This window comes from Elephas maximus, chromosome 24, assembly GCF_024166365.1.
Source record: "Elephas maximus indicus isolate mEleMax1 chromosome 24, mEleMax1 primary haplotype, whole genome shotgun sequence".
In the NCBI taxonomy this organism is placed as follows: Eukaryota; Metazoa; Chordata; class Mammalia; order Proboscidea; family Elephantidae; genus Elephas; species Elephas maximus.
Window position 1 is genome coordinate 46,452,792 of NC_064842.1, and position 25,530 is coordinate 46,478,321.

The 25,530-nt window shown below is 39.7% G+C and overlaps 1 protein-coding gene and 1 pseudogene across 1 annotated transcript in view; one reads left to right on the plus strand and one right to left on the minus strand.

Moving 5' to 3' along the window:
• LAMC1 (laminin subunit gamma 1) overlaps positions 1 to 25,530 on the plus strand; it is a 128,603-nt gene that overhangs the window by 46,085 nt on the left and 56,988 nt on the right. The window lies entirely within an intron of this gene.
• Positions 1,053 to 3,897, minus strand: LOC126066664 (homeobox protein NANOG-like; annotated as a pseudogene).

Genomic DNA, 25,530 nt, shown 5'->3' on the forward strand with positions numbered 1-25,530 from the left:
CCTGTTCCTGCGCCATCCTCACAGTTGTTGCTGTGCTTGAGCTCATTGTTGCAGCCACAGTGTCAATCCATCTCATTGAGGGTCTCCCACTGTTTCTCAGACCGTCTACCTTACCAAGCATGATGTCCTTCCCAGGGACTGATCCCTCCTGATGACATGTCCAAAGATTATGAGACGTAGTCTGGCCATCCTTGCTTCTAAGGAATGTTCTGGTTGTACTTCTTCCAAGTCAGATTGTTCATTCACCTGGCAGTCCATGATATATTCAATAATCTTCACCAGCACCACAATTCAAAGGCATCAGTTCTTCTTCCATCTTCCATCTTCATTGTCCAGCTGGGAATGGCCTGGTAGTAAGTTTTTTGTTTTGTTACTTTTTTTTTAAATTAAAAAAATCATAGTTGAACTCTACCTAGTTTGTATGTTTTTTAATGGATATTATTGCATTTATTTATACTAATATTTTATAAATCAACCAGCCATAATACTATTATTACCATAATGCAACAAAATACAAAACACCTTTCTACAAATATTCAAATAATGCGCAAGTAGGAGTTATAGTAAAACAGAGCAGAATGGTGGAGCAAATCAGTGAAGCTCCTTATGGTTTAACCCTTCACCTTAAGTTGTTTAGTAAGTAAAGCCTCCCAATCCTGTAAAATACAATTAATCCTTCATCACATCTTTGTACTTTTAGTTCCTATGCTTGAGGCTAGATCCTAAAGATATCCAAGATAGTATGATATCTAGTTATCTATAACCCAGAAAATAGCCAGAGACATGTTTTATCATGTTGTCCAGAGCAACCAATGTAATCTGTCAGGACGCTATTAATTGAAACCTCTTTGAATAAATGCCAATCATATCCCTCTGTCCCAACCTATAGGCACAGTGAAAACCAGGATATCAGGGCAGAGATTTATAGCTCTAAAACAAGGAGTCCTTCAAGAAGGGAAGTAATACAGCCACTGCCTAGATTGGTATTGAATTATGTACCTGTCTTCACACATCTTCAGGTTATATGTTCATGGAGTAATTTAGGAATAAATCTATGTTTGTGAGGCCTGTAGGCCACTGGCAGGATTTTGCTGGAACTGGACCTGGGACAGCAGGAGTTCCTTTCTACAGTTCTGCAATTGATTGTTCCAGGCCTGGTTGTTCCAGGATTGGTTATTCCAGGCTTGGTAGCAACCAAGCCTGGCAGTTCCAGGAATGATTGTTCCAAGACTGACTGTTCTAGGTCTGGTTGCTCCAAGCCAAGCTGTTCCAGGCCTGGTTGCTGCACATTGGAAGGTTTCCAGAAGGAAGGCATCACTGGTGATAGGAAGGGTAGAGGTCCAGGTATTCGGTAGGTGCTGAGACCTGAGTCACACCATTGCTATTCTTTGATGACTGGTGTTTTTCTGCCACCTCTTACAGTTCACTCTCTGGTTCTGGAATCAGATCTTAACCTGTTTGTAGCTAAGGTTCGGGACTTCAGAAAGTTCCTGCATCTGCTAGAGGCTCAGGTATTTCTGTTTCTGAAATCTGTCTTTGAGTATGCCCAGCTGGGTCTGAGAGAATGGTTCTGGCCTTCTATTTCTTGCCCTGGCCCTTACCTTCCTTCTTCACTGTGCTCTTCTCTACAGAAGGGGGCAGTTTTACCTTGGGACTGGTGGGAGAATCAGGGCTATCCTGAATAAGCAGATCCGTGAAGGAAGAGGAGAGACAGCCTCTGAGTAGAGTGCCTCAACAGATGACATTTACAAGGATGTGCAATTTTCTTCAGCCCCCAAAATTGTAGATATTGGTGAAGAGTCCTTAGAATCGCATGCTTCGGGCAGGCTTTGGGGGTAGCTAGATCCACACTCATGTTCTGCAGTAGAAGGAAAACAAAACAAAAATCAAAGACCTAGACTGTGAGAAAGGCCAAGTCAGACTTAAAGGCTAAGTGGAAAATATGAAGATCTTCAGATAGAAAAGTGTTAAAAGGCTGGGATAAAGGGAATTGCCTCAACAGCAACAGGAAAAGACCAGCCCAATCAAACAAGATTTCTAGTTTATGTATTTTAAAATTTATTATGTGCTTTAACGTCACAGGAAACCCTGGTGGCATAGTGGTTAAGTGCTACGGCCGGTAACCGAAGGGTCAGCAGTTTGAATCTGCCAGGCGCTCCTTGGAAACTCTCTGGGGCAGTTCTACCCTGTCCTGTAGGGTTGCTATGAGTTGGAATGACTCGACAGCACTGGGTTTGGTTTTTTTGGGGGGGTTCGCATTACACACTGTACTGTGCCTACTGTATTGCATAAAACAGCAACTTCTGAAGAACTGGGGGAGCGGTTTTAGGCTCATTGCCAGGACTTTAGGCCCCCCTATATACTGGCATTTTAAGCTTGTCTTTCTTGCCAGATTTTCAAAACAGCCTTGTATGTGTCAGACAACAATAAATACGGTTTTTCATTACAAATGTACTAAAGCATGTTCAAAGTATGACAGTTGGATAGCTATTCATCAAGATCTAGAAAACCTAATTATCAAAGAATAGAGTTTAAGGCCCTCCTGTGTTTGGGCAATGGGAGATTTGGGAAAGGTAAAAGTCAGTCATGGCCTTTGAGGAGATGGCAGTCCGGTTGGAGGTGTATATTCTTTTATTTCTTCTTTTGCTTCAGTGGAATTTGCAGAGGGAGGGGAATGTATGTTGAATTGAAAGCTTGGAAGAGGTATAGTATAAAAATAAAACTATGCAATATAGTGTGCTGATTATCACCTATGATGGGAGTATGTACAGGATTATACAAGAGTACAAAAAGGGGGATAGAACTCAGCAGGTGTGTGTGTGTGTGTATATATATGTGCGATGGGGAGTCAGATGTGTCAGAAAAAGCTTCCTTCTAAAGGTGAAAGTGTATAATACCTACCCAACTAGATTGAGAGAAATATAATGCGGGTAGACAACCCAGACAGCTGTCTGGTAGATCGTAGTTGTATACAGGAGAACAGTAGGAGGCACATCAGCTACTCTGAGTTAGAGCAGAGAATGGAGTTCTCCCACTGACACCATGGATCAGCCTTGGTGCTGCTTCCTGGGGAAATTAACCTTGTCTTCAGAATGCTTCCCCAGGCAGCTACCACCAGGGGATCATCATTGAATTAGATGTAGAAAGTGACAGGGAGGGCATTCCAAGTAGACCGAGTAGCATGAGCAAAGGCACTGAACCCCAAAAGAGTGTCTCAGCTGAGTAATTTTAATAGTTTGGGATGGCACAGTGCCCGGTACCTGATAGACTCTTCATAAATAATTACTCCAAGAATGATTGAATGAATGCATAGATGAATGAGTGTGCTGGATTGTAGGGCACGTGTAGGATTAGCTAAGAAGTATTTCGACTTCGTGGTGAAAATCTTTTATGCCATATGTTCAGGAGTTTTTCTTCTGTCTTTCTCTCTTTTTCCCAGAGTGCTTTAGGAAATTATTTCAAGATTCTGAACAGGGGAATGAAATAACCAGATTTGTATTTTCTAAAACTTGGGTCATTTTATTGCCTAATAAATCATCTGTCCATAGCCCCTTTATGAGGCATATACCTAGTCGTAAAGTTCAACCTGTTATTCATTAGTTATACTCTTAGCAAATTATTTAATCTCTGGACCTATTTCTTTGGCTGTAAATGAGGTAGTTAGATTTGAGGACCCTTCTCCACCTTAGAAAGGAACAGGGACCTGTGTGTCAGCTGGGGGTCCAGAACTAAGAAGTGCCTCTGTGGGGTTCTGTTATTCTGGCTCTTGGTGTTACTCTGATCTGTTAGAGAGCTTGGATGCCTGGGGTGCCCTGTGGATGCCCAGATGTTTCTGGGATGCTTCCTGCTCTGGGTGACGGCAGCGTCTGTGCTTTCTTCCTTTGTGGTCTGGGTCATGATCTCATGAGGATACCACCATTTGTATTTATTTGGTCCCTTTGATCTCTGGGGTGGTGAGTTGAAAGTTCCTATTAGACTTTTTTATAACTAATAAATGCTGTATCTAGTTGGTAATTAGGAAAACTGTACTCCCTGGGGGTGGTTAGAGGAAAAGGGATACATTGATACTATTTTCTTTAAGAAGATAAGCTTTTAATTTAGGGATTTTTTTTTTTTTCTTACTTGAATTTGCTGGGGTGTTTCTCAAAATCAGGAGTCTCTGGGTGGCCCAAATAGTTAAGGGCTTGGCTACTAATGGAAAGGTTGGTGTTTGAATCCACACAGAGGTTCCCTGGAAGAAAGTCCAGGCAATTTACTTCTGAAAGCACACAGCCATTGAAAACTCTACATGCAGTTCTACTCTGAAACATGTGGGGTCGCCATAAGTCAAAAGCAACTCGATGGCAACTGGTTTCATTCCCCCCGCCCAAAGTGTTAATTGGGAGTTCTCAGTTACCCCACAGTAATGCTACTCTTGGCAGATTTCTCCTGTTAATATGTAAAGAATTGCTGGACAGGTGGGAAGGGTAATTGAGCAGTGGGTAGGGGTGAGGTGAAGAGAAATCCTACAGAGGATGGCTGATCAGATGATACAAATGTGGGATTGTGTGCTGATGTATTGTGGTGGTCTGCAAGTTTGTGTGGGAGACATTTGTTCTCATTTCCTGTTTCATCATAGCCTGCCACCTGCTGTGTTGCTATACAAAGTAACAGTACTTTTTTAAAGATTGCTGTTTAGGAAATCATGTTTTTATGTCAGGAAGCTGTTTTTTTTTTTTTTTTGTCCCACGAAAGGCTGGTCCAGGAAACGTCTCTCAAGCCTCTAAATTTGAAAGTTGGTGTGTCTGTATGTGTGTGCATGTGCGTATGTGTGTGTGTTGTCAAGTTAGGGAACTGGGGATTGATGCAGGAAGAGAGATAATGAGTAACTCGCAATGAGTGTGTACAGCTGTTTTGTCTACACGTGGGTGAGGAAAACACTTCACACTGTGCTCTGTAGCTGTTACTCCTGACTTGAAAATTGAAACTGTATCCAGATAATGATAGGACAGCCTGTATTTGTTTTCATCTGGACACTAGGAAGATGTAGCCGACAACCTTGGCGGTTGCTGTTTGAGGCGCATGAGGTGTAGTCCCTGTATTTGGAGCAGAAGCTTATTCATCCTACACGTGGCCCAGATGTCTGGGTGAATATAGGGAATTTGTATGTTTTTTAAAAGATTTAAAAAATACCTCTTGAGAATTAAAGGGACTTCAGTTCGGAACCCCTGGTGGCGTAGTCCTTAAGAGCTACGCTGCTAACCAAAAGGTCAGCAGTGCAAATCCACCAGGCGCTCCTTGGAAACTCTATGAGGTAGTTCTATGCTGTCCTCTAGGGTCGCTGTGAGGTGTGATCTACTCGATGGCAATGGATGTGATTTTTTGTTTAGTTGAGAGCTAAGAACAGGTAGCATGTGGATAAAGTTTGAATTTCTAAACTGTTTTAAGTCTGCTATGTGGAGGTGCTGTTTGTGGAAACGTGACTGGGGTGAGTTTTGAGTGTAGATGAAATCTTGGCTACAACACAGTCGAAAGACTGTGAGTCTTAGGAGCATTTAATTCAAGTGGTCCTTGCAGGGTCGGCAGACACCTCTTGCAGTTTCTTGTACTCCAGAGGCCCTGGCTGACTGTTGTGTATAATCTGCTTCATTTTAGGTCCTGAGTTAACAGCTAAGGATTTCCTCGTTCCACTGGTTTTTTACACACTGTATTCCTTCTGCATGAGGCTTTGGTGGTTCAATGGTAGAAGTCTCGCCTTCTACCCAGAAGACTCCGGTTTGATTCCTGGCCAGCACACCTTATGTGTAGATACCATCTGTCTGTCACTGGAAGCTCATGTGTTGCTATGATGCTGAACAGAGCTTCCTGACTAAAACAGACCAGGAAGAAAGGCCTGGCAATCTACTCTGGAAAATGAGCCATTGAAAACCCTATAGATGACAACAGTCCGAATTATAACTAATCATGAAGATGGAGCAGGACCAGGCAGTATTTAGTTCCATTGTGCATGGCGTTGCCTAGAGTCAGGGCCAACTTGGAGGCAGCTAACAACAACATTCCTTCTTCAGAGACCCTCCTTTGTGCCTGTGGTCATTTCCAGAGAAGCTGGGAATGGTGTAAGAATTTTCCCACATTACTCAGGTGTGGGGAATGAATGTCTTTTAGGTAGTGCAGGTTAGAGGGCAGAGTCAGCTAAATGTCATGGTAGCATTATTGCAAGGAGTTTAAGTAGCGTTAAAACTGAAGTTTTGCTTTTTAAATTCCCCTGTGATCTTCAGTGTCCTTCCTCTTACTCTGATTTTGCTGTTGCCTGAAGTACACTTCCTTAAGTCAAACTATGAATCAAATATATATGATAACCTTTTTTTTTTTTTTAATTTAAATACCGAGTGCCGTCAATTCCGACTCGTAGCGACCCTATAGGACAGAAAATGTTCTTTGACCATGTGATGAAGGAATACAGAGGCAATTTACCTCATTTTATATGAATCAGATATCTAGGAGCCAGTCCTCAACTTTTGCATGAGTTGGTTATGCTCCCAAATATTAAACTGTGATTTGCTTTGTAGAGGTTTTTTTTCCATAAAAATTACTAAATATAAGTCAGCCTCCAAAATCTGTCTAATCTGTAGCATATATAAACTGGTATTAACAGTGCTGAAGTGATACTACATTTATATATAAAACACAGTGGACACTAGGAATAAGCTCACTATTGATTTATATCTTTAATAATACATTACGTTGATGAATCTTTTAATTTTTACCCATCAGGTGGGTGTAAAATGGTATCTCACTGTACTTTTATTTTTTATTTCCCTGGTAAAAAGGCTGAGTATCTTTTAGGTTGTTTACTGACTAAAAATATTTTCTCTAATCCTTATACTTTTGACTTCTTTTTCTTACATTATTGTGCTGGCTAGAGTCTAAATTATAATATCAAAGAGTGAGGCATCATTGTTTCACAAGGGAATTTTCCTTGCTATTGATTATGTTTTTGTTAACGACTTGTTTTGTCTTTTTATTTTCTGGTCAGTACTGTTTATCGTTTTTAGTTTGTTAAAATTTTTATCATGAAAGAATATTGAATTTAATCAAATTATTATTTTTTTTCTGGGTATTTTTCTTTGCCTTAATTACATAAATGTGTTTTAAAAATTGTCGAACCAACCTGGCATTCCTGGAATAAGCCCAACTTAGATGTATTATTTTTGATTTTTAGAAATATTTAAAAGTTACTAATTTTTAACATTACTAGAGATGACTTCTGCCTTTGGCAGTGTTCAACCACGTACTTAGAACAGTTTTTATGAGATTACAAAAACCATCTTGAAGAACTAAAAGGAGTTTCTGGGTAAAATCCTAGGAAAAGGGAGGAACCACAGAGGTAAGCCTGGAGCTATTAACAATAACTACAAAACAAAGATTTTGGTAGCCTTAGAATCAAAGTTGAGGGCCTTTCAAAGGTAGGGAGTCTCATAGCTTTCCCAAACCTTTCAGTTGAGACCTTAAATGGCTTTCGTCTTCTAGGTAACCAAAAACCAAAACTAAACCCACTGCCATTGAGTCGATTCCGACTCACAGAGACCCTATAGGACAGAGTAGAACTGCCCCGTAGAGCTTCCAAGGAGCGCCTGGCGGATTCAAACTGCCGACCTTTTGGTTAACATCTGTAGCACTTAACCACTACGCCACCAGGGTTTCCCTTCTAAGTAAAACCAAAAAACTAAACCCAGTGCCGTCAAGTCGATTCCGACTCATAGCGACCCTGTAAAGGGAGGTGTAGGTACAGGTAGTCCCTGACTTACAAGGGGCCTCTCTTCTGATGACAGACTCCTGTCTTAAGTCAGTTCTGACGTAACTTGAATTCCTCTTTTTTTTTTTTTTTTTTAGTTTTCATTATTATTGCCGTTTATTATCAGTATCTTTATAAATCTGATCTTTGAACATCTGCAAGTGAACACCTGAGAATAACATCAGCAAATATGTGCTGCAACATTTTATGTAGTACACATTGCTAATGATAAAATGTAAAAAAAAAAAGAAAAAAAGCCAGACGGTCTTAAGTGTGGTTCATTGTAACTTGAATACATCATAAGTCGGGGACTACCTGTACACCATCCTGCAAACAGACTTGGAGCCAGCTTCGTATCACCTGGATAATCCGGGAGCCCTCAGCCTTGAACGTAGATTAAGGTGGAGCCAGTTTGGTGTCACTCTCAGATGTCTGGCATAATAACTGAACATTCTGTCTGGGCCTCAAATTATTCATATATACGTATATTTGTTTTTTTTCATATAACGTCCAGCACATAGTCAATCAGGCATATAAGAAAACAAGATACAATAAGAGAAAACCAGCAAAATAATAGACGCAAATTTCCGATACTGAAATTATTAGACATAGTTTATAAAATATTTATGTTCAGTATTCTCAAATTAAAAAAAAAAAAGACAAGTTTGAAGATTTCATCAGGGCATTGGAAACCATGAAAAAAATGGCAGATTAGAAAACAACCACGTAATTCTACAACTAAAAAATTACGTTGCTAGACCGAATTTCCAGGACTTTTTCCATCTATACTCACAAGTGATAATTGGCCTGTAATTTTCCTCATTCATCCTTCCCTTATCTGATGTGGTGTAAAAGTTATATTAGCTTCATAAAATGAGTTGGAAAGTATTCTATTCTCTGGAAGAGTCGTGAAGAGATTTAATTGGAATTAAGTTTGAAATTGAGTTGGATACAAAGTAATAGTCATGCGTATATTTTATAGACTTGCAGGCTGTACATATAGTATGTCTTGGTCATCTAGTGCTGCTATAACAGTAATACCACAAGTGGATGGCTTTAACAAAGAGGAATTTATTTCCTCAGAGTAAAGTAGGCTGAAAGTCCAAATTCAAGGTGTCAGCCCCAGTGGAAGCCTTTCTCTCTTTGTTGTCTCTGGAGGAAGGTCTTTGTCTTTAATTTTCCCAGGAGCTTCCGAAGAGCTTCCCAGGTGCAGGGACCCCAGGTCCAGAGGATGCGCTTTGCTCCTGGTGCTGCTTTCTTGGGGGTACAAGATCCCCCACTCTCTGCTTGCTTCCTTTTCCTTTTATCTCTTCAGGGATAAAAGGTGGTTCAGGCCACACCCCAGGGAAGCTCTCTTTACCTTGGATCAGGGAGGTGACCTGAGTAAGGGTGGTGTTACAATCCAACCCTAATCTTCTCAACATAAAATTACAATCACAAAATGGAGGACAACCACACAACGCTGGGAATCATGGCCTAACCAAGCTGATAAATGCATTTTTTTGGTTGACTATATTCAATCTGTGACACCTTATTTTTTATAAAGAAAAGTGATGAATAACTCTGCTGGCCTAGTGGTTAAGTGCTATGGCTGCTAACCAAAAGGTCAGCAGTTCAAATCCACCAGGCGCTCGTTGGAAACTCTATGGGGCTGTTCTTCTCTGTCCTATAGGGTCGCTATGAATCAGAATCAACTTGACGGCGTTGGGTTTGGTTTTTGGTTTGGTTCTTATGCTCTTATACTCCTAAACTACTCAATTTAGAAAAGTTTGAGTATTCAGTCTAAAAACGATATTTGCATGTGTAAAACAGATGCTGTTTGTCTAAAAAGTACATTATAAAAGTTCACCATACAGTGTGTGGTTCACCCTTGGATCATTAATAGAAAACAAAACAATAAGGCAACTTACCCCAAAACCAAAGCCTACTGCCCTCCAGTTGATTCTGACTCACAGCCACCCTCTAGGGCAGAGGAGAACTGCCCTGCAGGGTTTCCAAGGGTGTAATCCTTACGGAAGCAGACTGCCCCATCTTTCTTCACTGAAGCTGCTAGTGGGTTCCAACCACCGACCTTTTGGCTAACAGCCAAGCATTCTCCCATTCTTTACAGGTTCCTGGTCTAAAGCTGGAACTGTCAGGTTGTAGAAGACTTCAGTCCAAAGAGACCTGGAGAAGAGAGGATGTTTTCTGTATGAACATAATTGTACAATAATGTTGAGTCAGAGCTCCATGTTTTACAGAGGCTAAGGAGGCTAAGTGCATATTCAGGGAAGAGCTGGATATAGAACGCCTTTTCCCTCTACTCTGTTGCAGAGGATCTTGACACTTTATGAGTTAGAAAAAGCTTCTCATTCTGGCCTGGTAACTTTATGCTTTTAATCCCCACAATCTTGTTGGAACTAATGAGAAAAAATTGGAAAATTCTCTGTTCAGTGCTGCAAGAATGAAAGGTGAAACTTCACCTAGTAACTGAAACCTCTTCCATTTAACTGCCTTGGATAGACAGATTAGCCTTTATTTCATTTAGTTTTAAAAAGAAAACTTATTTCTTGCCAAATTCAAGCACAACCTCTGTCCCTCTTAAGTCTAAAAGAATTGTGCTAAAACAGATTTGTCCACTGCTTATACTTTTCTTGTCTAATGGAAAACATTTTCCAAAATAAGTACATTTGAGCAAGAATGAAAGAATGTTAAGTTAGTTAGGAAGGGAACTCTCATATTATCTCAGAGTTCTATCTGATGTTTGAGTCCGTTCATAATCAGGGGCTTTAATTGGCTCTGGCCCTTCAATGGCACTGGGTTTCTGGGTTAGTAGTCAGATATTTCTGGGCATACATCTGTAATATATGTATATTGACTTACTTGTAAATAATACACATATGTGCTATCCTAATATGTATGTTACAACCACAGGCAATAGAAATTTTAGAAGCATGAACAAAACTAAATAGAATTTCTGATATTTTCTTCCTACACATTCCAATAGATCATTTGGTGTACTTATTTTGGATATCAATGATCTGGCCTTTCCATCTCCTACCTGTACTTTCCCCAGAGGTAGGGAATTTGCAATTTCCAGAGATAATGCATTTCAGGTATGATGTGAATTTGTATAGAACAGTGATTGGAATGAATAGCTACAAGAATTGAGTGGAGAAGAACTTTCTTAGATCTTGGGAGAGTTTTTAAAACTTACTGCCTTTAAAACAAATCCCCACATTCTGGGTGCCTGAACTGTTTGGGTTTGTGGCTTTCAGCTGCCTCCTGTGTGGAGAGAGGAAGGGCAAGAGATAGTACAGGAACAGTTTCTTAATCTGCAGGCACACTGGGATGTATGAAATCAGTGGATTCGACATGGTGCTGTCTGGCCAGTTTCTATAAATGTTTCTGCAGCAGTCATAAGCAATATATCGTAAAACCTCATTCTGTCATTTTTCCGGACCTTATAGCTATGACTAAAGAGAGAACTTTAATTTCTTTCCTTAGCAATTGCTTTTCAACAGTGAAGCTATAAATATGCCTCCACAGTGGTAAAGAAGGACGAAAACGAGGAATCCATTCACTGTTTGAAAGGCTGTGTGCTTTCCAGGCCTTTTGGTGGTTGTTAGGCTCACTTCATGTTAAAGCCTTAAGCACTCTTTCATTTGCCCTTATCCCTGAGTAGAAAAGAAGGAAATTTTGACTAACTTTTGCCTTTTTTTTTTTTTTTTATAATTAGCAGTAAAGAACAAATGAGTACTGTCATAGAATTTTTTGATGAGAATTACAAAACATGAGGAAAAAATCCTTTGCTTCACTAAGGCTTTCTATCACTCTATTCATTTGTTTGGGGACAATGGTGGTTCAGTGGTAAAATTCTTACCTTCCATAAAAAGACTTAGGTTTGGCTCCTGGCCAGTGCACCTCAGCACAGCCACCACCTGTCAGTGGATGCGTGCATGTTGCTATGATGGCTTCAGTGGAGCTTCCAGACTAAAACAGACTAGGAAGAAGGGCCTGGCAATCTGTTACTTAAAATCAGCCAATGAAAACCCTATGGATCATGGTGGTTCGATCTTGTTGTGCATGGGTCACTGTGAGTGGGGGGCAAATCGAACACCAACATTCGTTTATCATCTTTTGCCATCGTTGTCCGTCAACTTGGGAAAGGCTGGAGATAGTTGTGTTGATTCTTACCCAAGTTGATGTGTAGGGTGGGTTAGGCAGGAAAGTTAACCTCTCTCTTCTCTTGTCCAGTGATGGTGGGATATAAGTCTTCACATATCAGTATTCAGGACCCATTGTAGACCTTTCGGAAGAGAGTGTCCCCAGACCATACTTCATCTAATACCACATTACAACGATAGCAGCTCGCTACTTTTTCTTCTTGCTTTTCTGCTATCTCAGTTGATAATTCATCATGTGACTGTATTCACTAATTGTAGGCTTGACCACCAGTTATTAAAGCCTTAATAACATTTTTGACCAAAAATCACTTGGTATTTGAAATATTTGCACACATGTGAAAAATTTTAAAATGCTTTTTTTCTTAGATACCCAGTATGCCCCCTCTGCCATCTAATAACTTTCCCTAAATATTTGTTCTTGTTCTTAGCTGCCATGCAACTGGTCCCGAATCATGATGACCCTTGCACAATGTGAACAGAGCATTGTGACCCACAACATTTATGGAAATAGATCTCCAAGCCTTTCTTCCTAGTCTGTCTTTGTCTGGAAGCTCTGCTGAAATGTGTTCAACATCCAAGCAAGATGCAATCCTTCAGTGACAGACAGGTGATGGCTGCAGATGAGGTACACTGGCTGGGAATCGAACCCAGGTCTCCTACACAGAAGGCGAGAATTCCATCACTGGCCACCACTGTAGCTCCTCTAAATATTTAGACACAGAAAAATATTTAAACTTCATGCCCAACGATTTGATGAAAGTTCTGTTGATTTCTGTTGTTGCCCGATGACTGACGCATTCATTACAGTCTCTTGAAGTAACCTGAAAGGCCAAGGTGGTGCTTCAGGAGTTCATTCTGGTCACTGGTGTAGGTAAGAGGTATGTTGGAGAGCAGCAGATTGCTTTTGTCTTTAATTTAGAGAGAAGAAAAGAAAGGTTTTTACAAAATGAAAACATTCTGAAACCCAAATTACCCCTCTATTTCTCTCTCGCTCTCTGTTTTTTTTTTTTTGAAAAGTACACTCACTTGCTGCAAGTCTTGGGGGAAGTGGGAATTTCTTTGAAGTACCTGGAGGAATAATTCTATAGCATTTTTTTTTTTTACGTGGTGATCTAAGAGAAAATCCCGTTGAGTGGTTTTGAACAAGGGAGACAAATGGTAGTGGACGATGCTGACTGTCTGCAAGAATGTCTTCTCCGGGACCTTCTCTGTTCTGCCAAGTTTATTCTCAGTATTCTTTGCTTCTTTTGGCTAGCTCTTAGTTACCAGTTTTCTCCCTTTTTCTGTTAAGAGTTTGTTTGGGGCAGTGAAACTCTGTCTTAAATTTCTTCAACTCTGGCATGATATTTTCCTTAACCGTAAAGAGTTGTGTTTTGGTTTTTGTTTGCTTGTGTGTGTGTGTTTTAGTGTAATTTATCCTTGGTATCTTAGGTATGTATTACAATTATGAAAGGTATTGGTTGAGAAAGATTATTCGTAATAGGAACGTTATCATATTTGGTATTCTTGACTGGTTATGGATCCTTTGAACTTCTGTACCTGGAAATAAGATGTTAACTGAGAAGGTGTGTATCACATTGGAATGTTAATTACTTTTAAAAATGTACTTAAGGCAAAAAGCCTAGTTAATGAGATAAAACCAAAAGACCAAACCCAGTGCCTTGGAGTTGATTACGACTCATAGCGACCCTACAGGACAGAGTAGAACTGCTCCATAGAGTTTCCAAGCAGTGCCTGGCGGATTTGAACTGCTGACCCCTTGGTTAGCAGCCGTAGCACTTAACCACTACACCACCAGGGTTTCCAGTTAACGAGATAAAAAAAAAAAGAATCCTAAACCTACAATAAAAAAAAAAAAGTGAAATAAACTCATTCTTATGTTGTGGTTTAAAGGCAACATTTGTGAGATTAAGTGGATCATGACATATAATTAATGCAAGAAATTGCAATAACAAGCTTTTCAATATAAAATATTGAAAAAGAAGAAATGAAGAATAAGAATTTTAATCTGTATTTCACTCTCTAGGAGAGAGAGAGTGGTCTAATTTTAGACAACTAGTCTGATTATTTTTAGAGAGAACTATCTCTAGAGCAGAGTAGAGAAGGGCAGTTTGCCATAATTTGATAGAACTCTTGCCTAAGAATGTTCGACTCCCATTTGCTCCAATTCTCTGCTTCCTGAGCAACTTTTTGAACTGTAATTTGGTCTTGGTTAAGAGTTTGGCCGGTAACCAAAAGGTCGGCACTTCGAATCCACCAGCTGTTCCTTGGAAGCCCTATAGGCCCTATAGCAAGATATAGTTTCTAGACTGTGTCCACCATCTTTGATTTTCCATTTCCAGAGAGTACTACATTGAAGAGTGATTAAATATACATGAGCAAAATTTGAAATTGTGGACCCTGGTTTCAGCTGCAGCTCATGAAGGACCAGGAATGGGATGGGAGAGTACAGCTGGAGTCCAAAAAGGCTCAGCTTCCTCTTTCCCCACCCCCACGACTTTGCCCTGGCCCTTCCTCAGGAAGCTGAGGCTCTCCCTTATCTCCTCTGAGACTGCAGCCTTGGGGCTCAGGACCACTGATTAGACCCCCTCAACTGCACCTCATGGTCAGTGGGTTAAATCAGACCTGGTGATCAGAGGTTTGTTTCCTCCAAATTTTTTTTCCAGACTTCGTAGTTAGTATGTTAAATCTCAACCATTATAGTCTGATGATAGTGTTTTTAATACTAAGTTAAATAGAGAATTTTATGCGGTAAGACTGTGAGTAGGGTTTTATTTTAATTTTTTTTTTTTCCAACATAATCCTTAGCTGTGCTTATTTGGACTTTAAAGTTGGCCTTAGGACAATTTTTTGACAGTATAATGTTCTCAGGTTTTAATACTTTTGAATGAAAACTGCCTTTGAAAGGCTATTACAGAGTTCCTTTGGCTTCTGAAACAAGTCTTTTAAGTGAAATTTAGTAATGCTTTTTAATCTTAAAGAGATTGGTGTGCTTCATGTGTTTTCGATGACTTCTTGGTAGGGGGGTATCATTTTGGCGAGGGATTGTGCAGTTTGAGGGGTCAGGGTAGAAAGAGTTAACTGTAGTATGTGATGAGTAGTGTGTGTGTGTCTGTGTGGCCCTGTGTCTGTGCAGCTACACCTAAGAAAGGAGACTTGAAGGGCAAGCACTTGCCAGCAGTTTTCTCTTCTCTGCGTTACTACAGCTAATCCAGGAACTGTGTTCCATTTTAGAATCGTTGTTGGAAGTGGAGTCACATTGTTAAAGTGATTATAGCACTGAGCTCTTTCATTGTGTTAGTATTGATGATGAGATATCTGTAGCATTTCAGACATGTGACTGAGCTTCTGAAGATGACTTAATTAGGATCAGTGCCAACGGTACGGCCACCATCAAAAAAAAACCCAGTGCCCAATCCTACTGAAATGAGAACGGTGACTTCAGACATCCCTCCTCAGGGTCAGAGCTCTCCCAGCTTGAGCCGTGACGGGAAGGTTATCGCCTTTGCACTGTTGTGATACAGTGGAGTAAGAGCTCTCTGGCCTTAGATAACAGCTCATTCTAAGTTGGTTAGATGTTTATTTTCCTGCTCTCGGTGCTGCTGACTCCTCCAGCATTTTTGGCCTTCATAATGACTTGTTCAGGTGGGGAAGACCTGGAGGAAGCAAAGACGAATCACTTTTTGAATTGACACAAGGCATATAAAGAAGAGAAAAAAATTTTTTTTCTTCTTTACACTTTTCTGTTGCCAATGAAGGTACATTCCATACTAGCCTGTTTCTTTCTCTAGTGCCTTTAAAATTTATTTTCCTTTTGTAAAGTAGGAATAAAGTGGGAGTAGGACGTGGAAGATTCTCAAGGAGGGTGTCCTTCCAACTGGTTATGGCTACTGTTTGGGAACAGTAAGAACCATATGTGGAGTGTGGCTGCCTGTCACCCACGTGCTAGCTGACTTGTGCTAGTATCTTCTAAGATGGGAGCTCTGGTATGGGTATTGGTCAGCTATATATTGGCTAATTGTCACACTGAATCATCTTTGGACAAACATCTTATTTCTTTTGGGTTATAACATGAAATTTATCATATGAGTATATGTAAAAGACAGCCCCAAGTATTAGGCTATTTCCCATTTTCCCTTTTAGAAAATTTTTAAAAACTGTTTTGCCAACTTGAATTTTAAAAATTTTAGGGATACAGATGAAATAATCAGATGTCTCTTTAAAATATTTAATTTATTAATTTACATATTTAAAATTACATGTATGAAAATCAGGATTTTTTTCTATATTCTTACATACTCTGGAATATTTTTTTTTTTTCAAATTCTTTACCCACATTTTTGGCATCTACAATTACTAAAGGCACTTTTAAGGCATCAACACAGGTTTCCAGAACACATTATCTTCATGTCCAAAAAACATTGTGAGACAGTGCTTTCTAAGTTTGCTGCCACTAGAAATTTTATCTTAAGCCACACATACTGATTCCCATAATGTTAGGATTTTTTTTTTTAAATCATTTCTCCTATTTATATTTAGGATTGTCACAGTATGAAAACTTACTTGCCTGTCTTTTAAAGTATTCTTTAAAAGTCTTATTGCTTACAACATCCAGCACCTTTATTTTTGAAACAGTACATCCCAAGAATAATAAAATAAATCTGGGCTAATTTCTTTGCTTCTTGAAAAATAACAAACAACAACAACAAAAAACTTCTGTTAGGAATCCTTTATAAGTATCCCAAAAGGACTGAAGAAAAACGTCAAGCCTCAAGTTGCAATATTGAAGGACTCTGTGGACAAAATATTGAATGACACAGAAGCGTTAAAAGAAGATGGAAAGAATACACAGAGTCACTGTACCAAAAAGAATTGGTCAATGTTCAGCCATTTCAGGAGGTAGCATATGATCGAGAACTGATGGTACTGACGGAAGAAGTCCAAACTGCACTGAAGGCATTGGCGAAAAACAAAGCTCCAGGAATTGATGGAATACCAATTGAGATATTTGAACAAATGGATGTAACACTGGAAATACTCACTCGTCTATGCCAAGAAATTTGGAAGACAGCTACCTAGCCAGCCAACTGGAAGAGATCAATATACATGCCCACTCCAAAGAAAGATGATCCAAGGGAATGCAGAAATTATGGAACAATATCATTAATACCACATGCAGGTAAAGTTTTCCTGAAGATCATTAAATAATGGTTGTAGCAGTACATTGACAGGGAACTGTCAGACATTCAAGCTGGATTCAGAAGAGGGCATGAAATGAGGGATGTCATTGCTGATGTCAGATGGATCTTGGCTGAAAGCAGAGAATACCTGTGTTTTATTGACTATGCAAAGACATTCAACTGTGTGTATCAGAACAAGTTATGGATGATACTGTGAATAATGGAAATTCTAGAACACTTAACTGTGCTCATAAGGAACCTGTACATAGACCAAGAGGCAGCCATTCAAACAAATCAAGGGGATACTGCGTGGTTTAAAGTGGGAAAATGTGTGCATCAGGGTCGTATCCTTTTACCATACTTATTCAGTAGGTATGCTGAGCAGATAAACCAAGAAGCTGACTATATGAAGAAGAGCGTGGCATCAGGATTGGAGGAAGACTCCTTAACAACCTGCGATGTGCAGATGACACAACCTTGCTGGCTGAAGGTGAAGAGGACTGAAGCACTTACTGATAATGATCAAAGACTGCAGCCTTAGTATGGGTGACACCTCAACATGAAACAGAAATTCTCACAACTGGACAAATAAGCAGTATCGTGATAAATGGAGAAAAGATTGACGTCAAGGATTTCATTTTATGTGAATTCAAAATCAACACCCATGGAAGCAGCAGCCAAGAAATCAAATGACATATTGTGTTGGGCAAATCTGCTGCGAAAGACCTCTTTAAAGTGTTCAAAAGCAAAGGTGTCACTTTGAGGACTAAAGTGCGCCCGACCTAAGCTGTGGTGTTTTTAGTTGCCTCATATCCATGTGAAAGCTGAGCAGTGAGTAAGGAAGACCAAAGAAGAATTGATGCATCTGAATTGTGGTGTGGGCGGAGAATATGAATGCACCATGAACTGCCAGAAGAACAAACAAGTGTGTCTTGGAGGAAGTACAGCCAGAGTGCTATTTAGAGCAAAAAAGAGGAAGACCCTCAACGAGATGGATTGACACAGTGGCTGCAGCAGTGGGCTCAAACGTAGCAACGATTGTGAGCGTTTCATTCTGTGGTCCCCGGGTCACTATGAGTTGACTTCATGGTACTAACAGTGACAACATAAGCGTCCCAAACTTGTATTATTTGAGATAATTTCAAGCTAATTTGATATCCCCGTGGTAATTTGTGATATAAAATGGAGTAATAATTGGGAAACTTTGTAAGAATTTGGGGGAGAAATACTTTCTTTCTCTTCTGGCATATCTGGTATTGAGAACTAGTACCAGCCCTTATTTGTATGTGTATTCATGTAAGTTTTCTGTGCATTCCTTACAATGCTGCTTCCTTTTTTTTTTTTAATTGCGTTAAGAGTGACAATGCCAGGCATTTTACTCAGTGTGACTGTTCTTAAAATTCATATACTGAAATCCAGAAGCATCGAAAGAAAATGCAGTTGGAGTGTGCATGTAATTTTGGTCTACAGTGTGAGAACTGCCCACTCCTATTTTGTCACCTTTCAGAGGAAGAAATCTAAATTTGTACAGGTTTTCTTTTTAAAAGCTTTTTAAAGCATCCCTTTGGGATCAGTGTGCCCTGTTTGTGCCTTTCCTGACACTTAGCACTACCTGCTCTGAGTGGCACTGTTATCGTGGTTCCTTTAGATTGTGAACTTTTTATGGGCACAGAACACATTCATCCCTGTATACCGTGCTACTCTAGGCATTCAGTAAATGCTTGAAAATTAAATTACAAGTTTTATGCTTTATAAATTCTAAAGAGAGAACATTGATGGTAATTAATTTGGTTTACCCAAATACTATCAAATGCCCTTGTTTTCTACCACTTCGTCTTTTTTCACCTTCCCATACACCTTCCATATTTTATGTGAAGAGCATAGTTCTTTCTGGACCTTTAAGAACTTGGAGTGTTTGACTCTTAGCACACATTTGTATCCACTTAGCCTGGCCATTTAAGGGAGCCCTAAGGACGTGAGTTGGAAACTGTGTTAAGTGTAAGCATTAAGTATTCCATAAAACTTGGAATGCCTGTATCCATTTTAAAATATATAAACAGGATAGTTTTATGCAAAATGACGCAGCTATTTTATATAGTGGACTTGAAATTATATTTCTGTAGAAAAAGGAAAGGAGACAGTTTTAGAGAAGGCTCCCTGGATGATTTAGCAGGGTGGAATCACTTTGCAGTAACGTATTACATGGCTGGATTGCAGTTCTAATCCGCCTACATGCCTAAATCAATAGGGTCTTTGTTCTAAACTGCTGTGGAAGAATTCATGAGCTGACAGAATGGTGGGAGTTCAGTTTAGTTCCACTGTTCTGTAGATTGGGCTAATTTTCAAGGGGATCCAGACATTTATTTTTTCAAGTGATAGAAGCAAGAGCAGAAAATTCCATTCTTTCTTGCTACTGAAGAACTTACTCTAAAACATTATGTGTGATTAGTCACTGGTAGGTAGATGTGGATGGAGATATTTGATTATTTGTTTGGAGTCTGAAGATAGGACTGCTTCATCTTTTATGGGCATAGAAACCAAGAGTTACCTTTTTCTCATCCAAAGACAGAGGATACTATCTGAGAACCCTGTGTGCAGTCAGTCGTTAGAATATCTTTAATCTTTAACATGGGACCTTAGCTTCTGTTATCCTTGACAAGTTATTCAACACAAGCTCACCTGCAGCTGGGCACCTGAGGGTTGACTGAGCGTAGAGTATTGGCAGAAGCATTGTAGAGGTCAGGAAAGTTATTTAGGTCTTTTTAGAATTGAAGTCACTTGGAAAACAGCTCATGTTTCATGTTTATGGTATCATTTGTCTTGGTGAAATTGGGTCCTGTGGCATTTTACCATTTCTCTAGAAATAAGAAAGGAAAGTATTGAAAAGACCTGATGAGTGAGGTATTCTAAGAAATGTCCTTGGCAGGTGTGATTGTAGAACCGAGCTTTTTGGAACTGGACTATACATGAAAGTTCACCTGTCTAAGCTCATTATTTTGCACATGAGAAAATAGACCAGAGGTGTAGGGGGTAGGCAGCAGAGGGGGGCACATGTCCCTGGGCGCAAGTCCAAGGGGACACCAGATGAGGTGCAGAATGACATTTCTGAGGTGCCACAACTATGAAAGGCGCCTGACTGAGGTAGCCAGACAAGGTGGGGGTGGGGGGAGGCGTTTCTGTCACTGCTATCTGTATCTGTTAATCTTGAATTTGGGTGGGGGTGCAATTTAGAGATTGCCCAGTGGGCGCTCGTTACCCATGCTATGCCTTTGATACACATGAATGGTTGCCCTTTAGTCCCTAGTATAGTACTTTTCTCAATTTGAATTTTAATTATGTATGTCTTCTCTCAGGAATTCAGGCTGAATTCCTTTAGGTTAAGGACTGAGTCTTATTTCGTCCTTGTATCTTCAGTGTCCAACCTACTGCTTGGCACATGGTAAGTTCACTATTTGTTTGGAAACTGAGTGAATCGGGGAATCAATGAACCAAACGACAAATCAGACTCGCTGAAGTTTACTCTTCTTCTCCTGTTGGGTTGCCGTTTTTACAAGTCAAATACCCTCTCCCTATAAAAGGCAACACAGACATACCTTGATGTAAAGAGATAGCAGAGGACAGGACAGAGTCCTGGCCCTTAAAAACTTAGTCTCCTCTTTCTCTCTCTCTGTCTCTCTCTGTGTGTGTGTGTGAGAGAGAGAGAGAGAGAGAGAAAGAACAAGCCAGAGAAAGCCAGAGACGGACATGAAAAAAATGGAATAATTCTAGGTACTGATAAATTCCATGCAAAAAGTGCCATGAACATGAAACACGGAGAACTGAGTTTCCCAGTAAATATCCAAATGTCTTCTCTTCAGTAGAAATCTAGCCCCAAGTACTGGGCATCTGTCCATCTACACCACTGAGAGGAAATCCTTCCTGCTACAAAAAAAAAAAAAAAAACTGTTTTTTTTTTTTTTACTATGAAGGTTTATCAAATGCTTGTTTGAAGGAGCTCTGGAAATGCGAAACTGCTAAAAAGAGCTTCTTTGAAAGGATAAGTTCATGCAGAGCTGGGACCTCCTGGCCCTCTTAGGGATGCCCAGTTGCCCTTGAGCTTTAGGAAAAGGGTTTTTTCTTTTTGTTACATAAAAACGTTTTTATTTTTCAATATTGTCCTGTTTTAAAAATAATTGGAAGAGGGTCTTGAAAGCCATCAACGTGGGGTTTATGTCAATACCCAGAAATGATTATTTCTTCGTAGAATTCTAACCGGTTGTGCGTGGTAGAGGAGTCAGTCCACAGTAAACACATATTGATTGAGCACCTGTTTTGTGCCAAGGACAGTGCACTAGGGATTATAGAATAGTATTTTTCAAATTGTGGGTAACAACTCCCTAAAATCAGTTTAGTGAGTCGTGACCAGCATTTTCTAACAAATGAATGGAAAATAGGATATCAGATTACATTATAAATAGTATTGGATCGTTTTAGCAAACCTTAATTTCAATTGTGTGTGTTTTTGTGTGTTCTTGGTTGCATTGTAAAATGTCTTTTTTACTGTGGGTTGTGGTCAGAAAAGTTTAAAAACTATTATGATAAAAAAATCCAAAAAGTATCATCACTCCTTTGTTGGTTTGTATTACTGTGGTGGCTTGTGTGTTACTGTGATGCTGGAAGCTGTGTCACTGGTGTTTCAAATACAAGCGGGATCACCCACAAGGGACAGATTTCAACACAGTGTTCAGACTAAGACTAGGAAGAAAGGCCTGGTGATCTACATTGGAAAATTAGCCCACGAAAACACTATGGATCACAGCAGAACATTGTCTGATATAGTGCTGGAAGATGGGTTCCCTAGATTGGAAGGCACTCAAAATACACAAAAGCTGCAAAAGTGGACTCGAACATACCAACAGTCTTGAAGATGGTAGAAGACCAGGCAACGTTTTGTTCTTTGGTACGTGGGGTCGCCGTGAGTTGATGGCAACTAACAACAACAACACAAAGTATAGATAAATTCTTTGGTTTTGAATAAGTTAAATTCTTGAGAGAAAGAAACCTCCACAAAGAAGTAAATACTCAAGTACTGAATTATATGGTTTCAGTTTTAAGTGTTGTGTGTTTAGAAAAGTAAGATGATAGAAATTGAAAGTGTAATGAGAATAGTGGTATCTGAGCTAAACTTGGGAAGAGGCAGGTAAGATTTGGAAGGAATGAAGACTAGAGTATGGCTTAGAGGTGAGAAATGGTATGTGGATAATGAACACAGCAAGACTAGAAGTTTCAGTTTACGTTGGGGAGTTTTAGAATATGGTTTGGAGACATAAAAATGAAGCACAATTCTTCAGACTTAGGAATGCCTTGCAGTAACATGCTTGAGGAGTTTGCATTGGGTCAGGTAGCGGGAGCAGATTGTTAAGCTGGGAGGTGATATGATGTAGGGTGGGATATAGAATATTTTCCATCTCCATCCTAACTTCTTTTTAGTCATGGAGCTCCTAAGAGAATTTCTTCTAGGTAGGTGTCGGATACCAAGTCTCTGGCATCAGATCAAAGAGAGCTAGAAAGGACTTTGGCTGTTCTCCAGAATGTAAATAGAAAGGTAGAACAAATCCCATTGTGGACGCATGTGAAATACTCCCATGGATGAGTACTGCAGCTCTGCCTGTTAGAAATATGGCTAAGGATGGATTTGAAGAACACTTCTTCTGATATCACTGCTAAATGTTTGCATCCATTGTAGGGAGAAAAGCAGATAAGGAGGGCCAAGGTTTTTAAAGTACTGGGAATCTGACCAAGCTACCTGGAATATGTTATATAAATAGCCTTCTCCTTGCCCTCAACACCCTCTTGCTGAGTCTGGTGTATGCATACTACACACAACAATTTTGGGAGTGATCACAAAAAGTTTCTCCGTGTTGGAAGGGGGCATTTAATATTTACCGGTCAAATTCTTTGCTACTTTGCAATTGTAGAGAAATTTAAAACAAAGAATTTTCTGAAATTATAATGTACATTACAGGGGAGGTGATTTAATTAGAAAAGGCTTATTTAAACCCAATTATTTATGAGTTGGAATCAACTTGGCGGCAGTGAGTTTATTTACTCTGTCACACTAAATACACCAAAAAGTTTGATCGACCTTTGATTGAATGTCTTGATTGATTGTTGTGATTAGTCATCAAATCCTCTAAATTGAAGCTGTATTAGGACATACTCAGTTTTAATCTAAGTCATTGGAAACCCAGATGGCATAGTGGTGAAGAGCTATGGCTGCTAACCAAAAGGTCGGCAGTTTGAATCCACCAGGCACTCTTTGGAAACTGTATGGGGCAGTTCTACTCTGTCCTTTAGGGGCGATATGAATCGGAATTGACTTGTTGGCCATGGGTGTAATCTAAGTCAATAGAAAACACGTAGGAGTGCCAAATTGTTTGCAAAGTCTGGGAGAGGTTGCACGCATGTTAGATCTTTGGGGGTGGGGCATAATTTAATCAGGAATGCCATAGCAAGCCCAGGCACAGCCAATAAGAGATGAAGGGTAGACGCTAACAACACAGACTTTGGTTTTGAAAGGATAGTGTGAAGAGAGGGCATCTCCATTCCTGTGCAAAGAGGGTGGATGAATGAAAAATGAAAAGGGGGTGTATTCGTTTATACTTATCTTATGAAGGCATCTGCTCACAATCAGTGGCTTGTGGAGAGAGTGCCAGCTGGCAGGGCATTTTTGTGATGTAAATTGTCCATCCGCTTAGAGGAGCAGAAGTACAAGGAGGCCTTGTGTGAAGAACTGAATTCCTGGCCCAGAGGACAAGGGAGGGAGGTTCTCCTAGAGATCTAAATGAGATCGACTTGCATTTTCCACTTTATTTACAGTTTTTAGCATGTCATTTTCCCTGCTGTCCCAGCTACTATTGCTGTTGACTTGATTAATCAGTTTCCCTTCGTTTACTGCTTATTAAGCCTCCAGTTGGGGTGTGGAAGCAGGGAGCGGGTACCATAGGAAAAATGGCGCCACTTTCTCCATCAGTGTTGTTTTCCTTGTCTTTCTACTTGGCTAGCTCATTTTTGTGGGCCGTATGAGAGCTAAAGGATGTTATTACAGATTAGATTTTGGAAGTGAATTAAATACGTATTCCTTCTTATTTTAACTGCTAATCTTCTGCCTGTGTACTTCCCAGAAAGAAAAAAATGTTGTCCTAAGAAATAATAAAATAATTCTAGGTATCCAATGTATCTGAGTGGTTATTAATCTTGTCAAATTTATGAATAGATAACTGTTTTTCTCTTCTGAATTTTTTTGTGACAGTATGCCCTGCAGAAAAGAAGTAGAAGTTGTTTTAGTAGAAATCTTCCTTATTCTTTGATTCCTTAGATCAAGGTTAGCAAGCTTTTCCTATGAAGGGCCAGACAGTAAATATTTTAGGCTCTGTGATCTCTGTTACAGTTGCTCTACTCTGCCTTTGTAGTGGAAAAGCAGCCATAGACAATATGTAAACAAATGGGTGTGGCTGTGTTCCAATAAAACTTTATTTACAAAAAATTACAAACACTAATTCAGTCTCTAGCTGTAGTTTGCCAACCTGTGCCTTAGATTTTAAGCTATTTTAAGGTATGTCCTAAGGCTTGATCCTAGAAGGAGGTAGGATTAGCGACCTCAAAATGTTTCTAAAATGAAGAAAAGGACACCCTATAGATCAGGTGTAAATGTTGTAAGAGAATCCAGAATATCAAGTTGGACTTTCAGGTCTTCTCATAATTCATCAATCAATCTCAGTATCTCTGTATCTGTATATAATATGTATATGAAACATCTGGCACCTTGCTCTTAAACTCCCCTTTTTTAAATACATATTTAAAATAAATACCTGAAATTTCTCCTCTGAAAAGTAAATATTTCTATATCAGTCTTTAACAGAATGTAACACCATCCCTGAAAAAGCCAACACTACTCAACGCAGACCAGGATTAAACAAGTCTAGGCGTCCAGACAAAGAAGAAAAAGGGTTTCCTTATCTTTTTGAGTATACCGAAGCAGAAATTAACTCTTTGCTTCCGGATTTGTCCGTTACCATGAGAATGAGTATTGATCCTGTTTCATTTTATTAATAGTGATTGCTGGGGGGAAGAAGGAAAGGCAGGAGTCAAAGGGGGCAGGGAATTTGGATTATAGGGGATCCTGACCAATGCCCTTGTGGAGATAATACTGCTGTGAAACTCCTAGCAGTAGGTGGGTTTTCTTAAAATCAAAAGTATGTTTTGAAAGATCGTGGGAAGTAGGGCCTTGGTGATGCAGGTTGAATGATAGAGGAAATTGGCATGGAGAAAAATGCTGGGAGTTTGTGTTCAGCTTGTCCAGTCACCCCAAGCCTTGTTGGATATGGAATAGGCAGGCCCAGTGAGTTTAACACCTGTGTGTGTCTTAAAA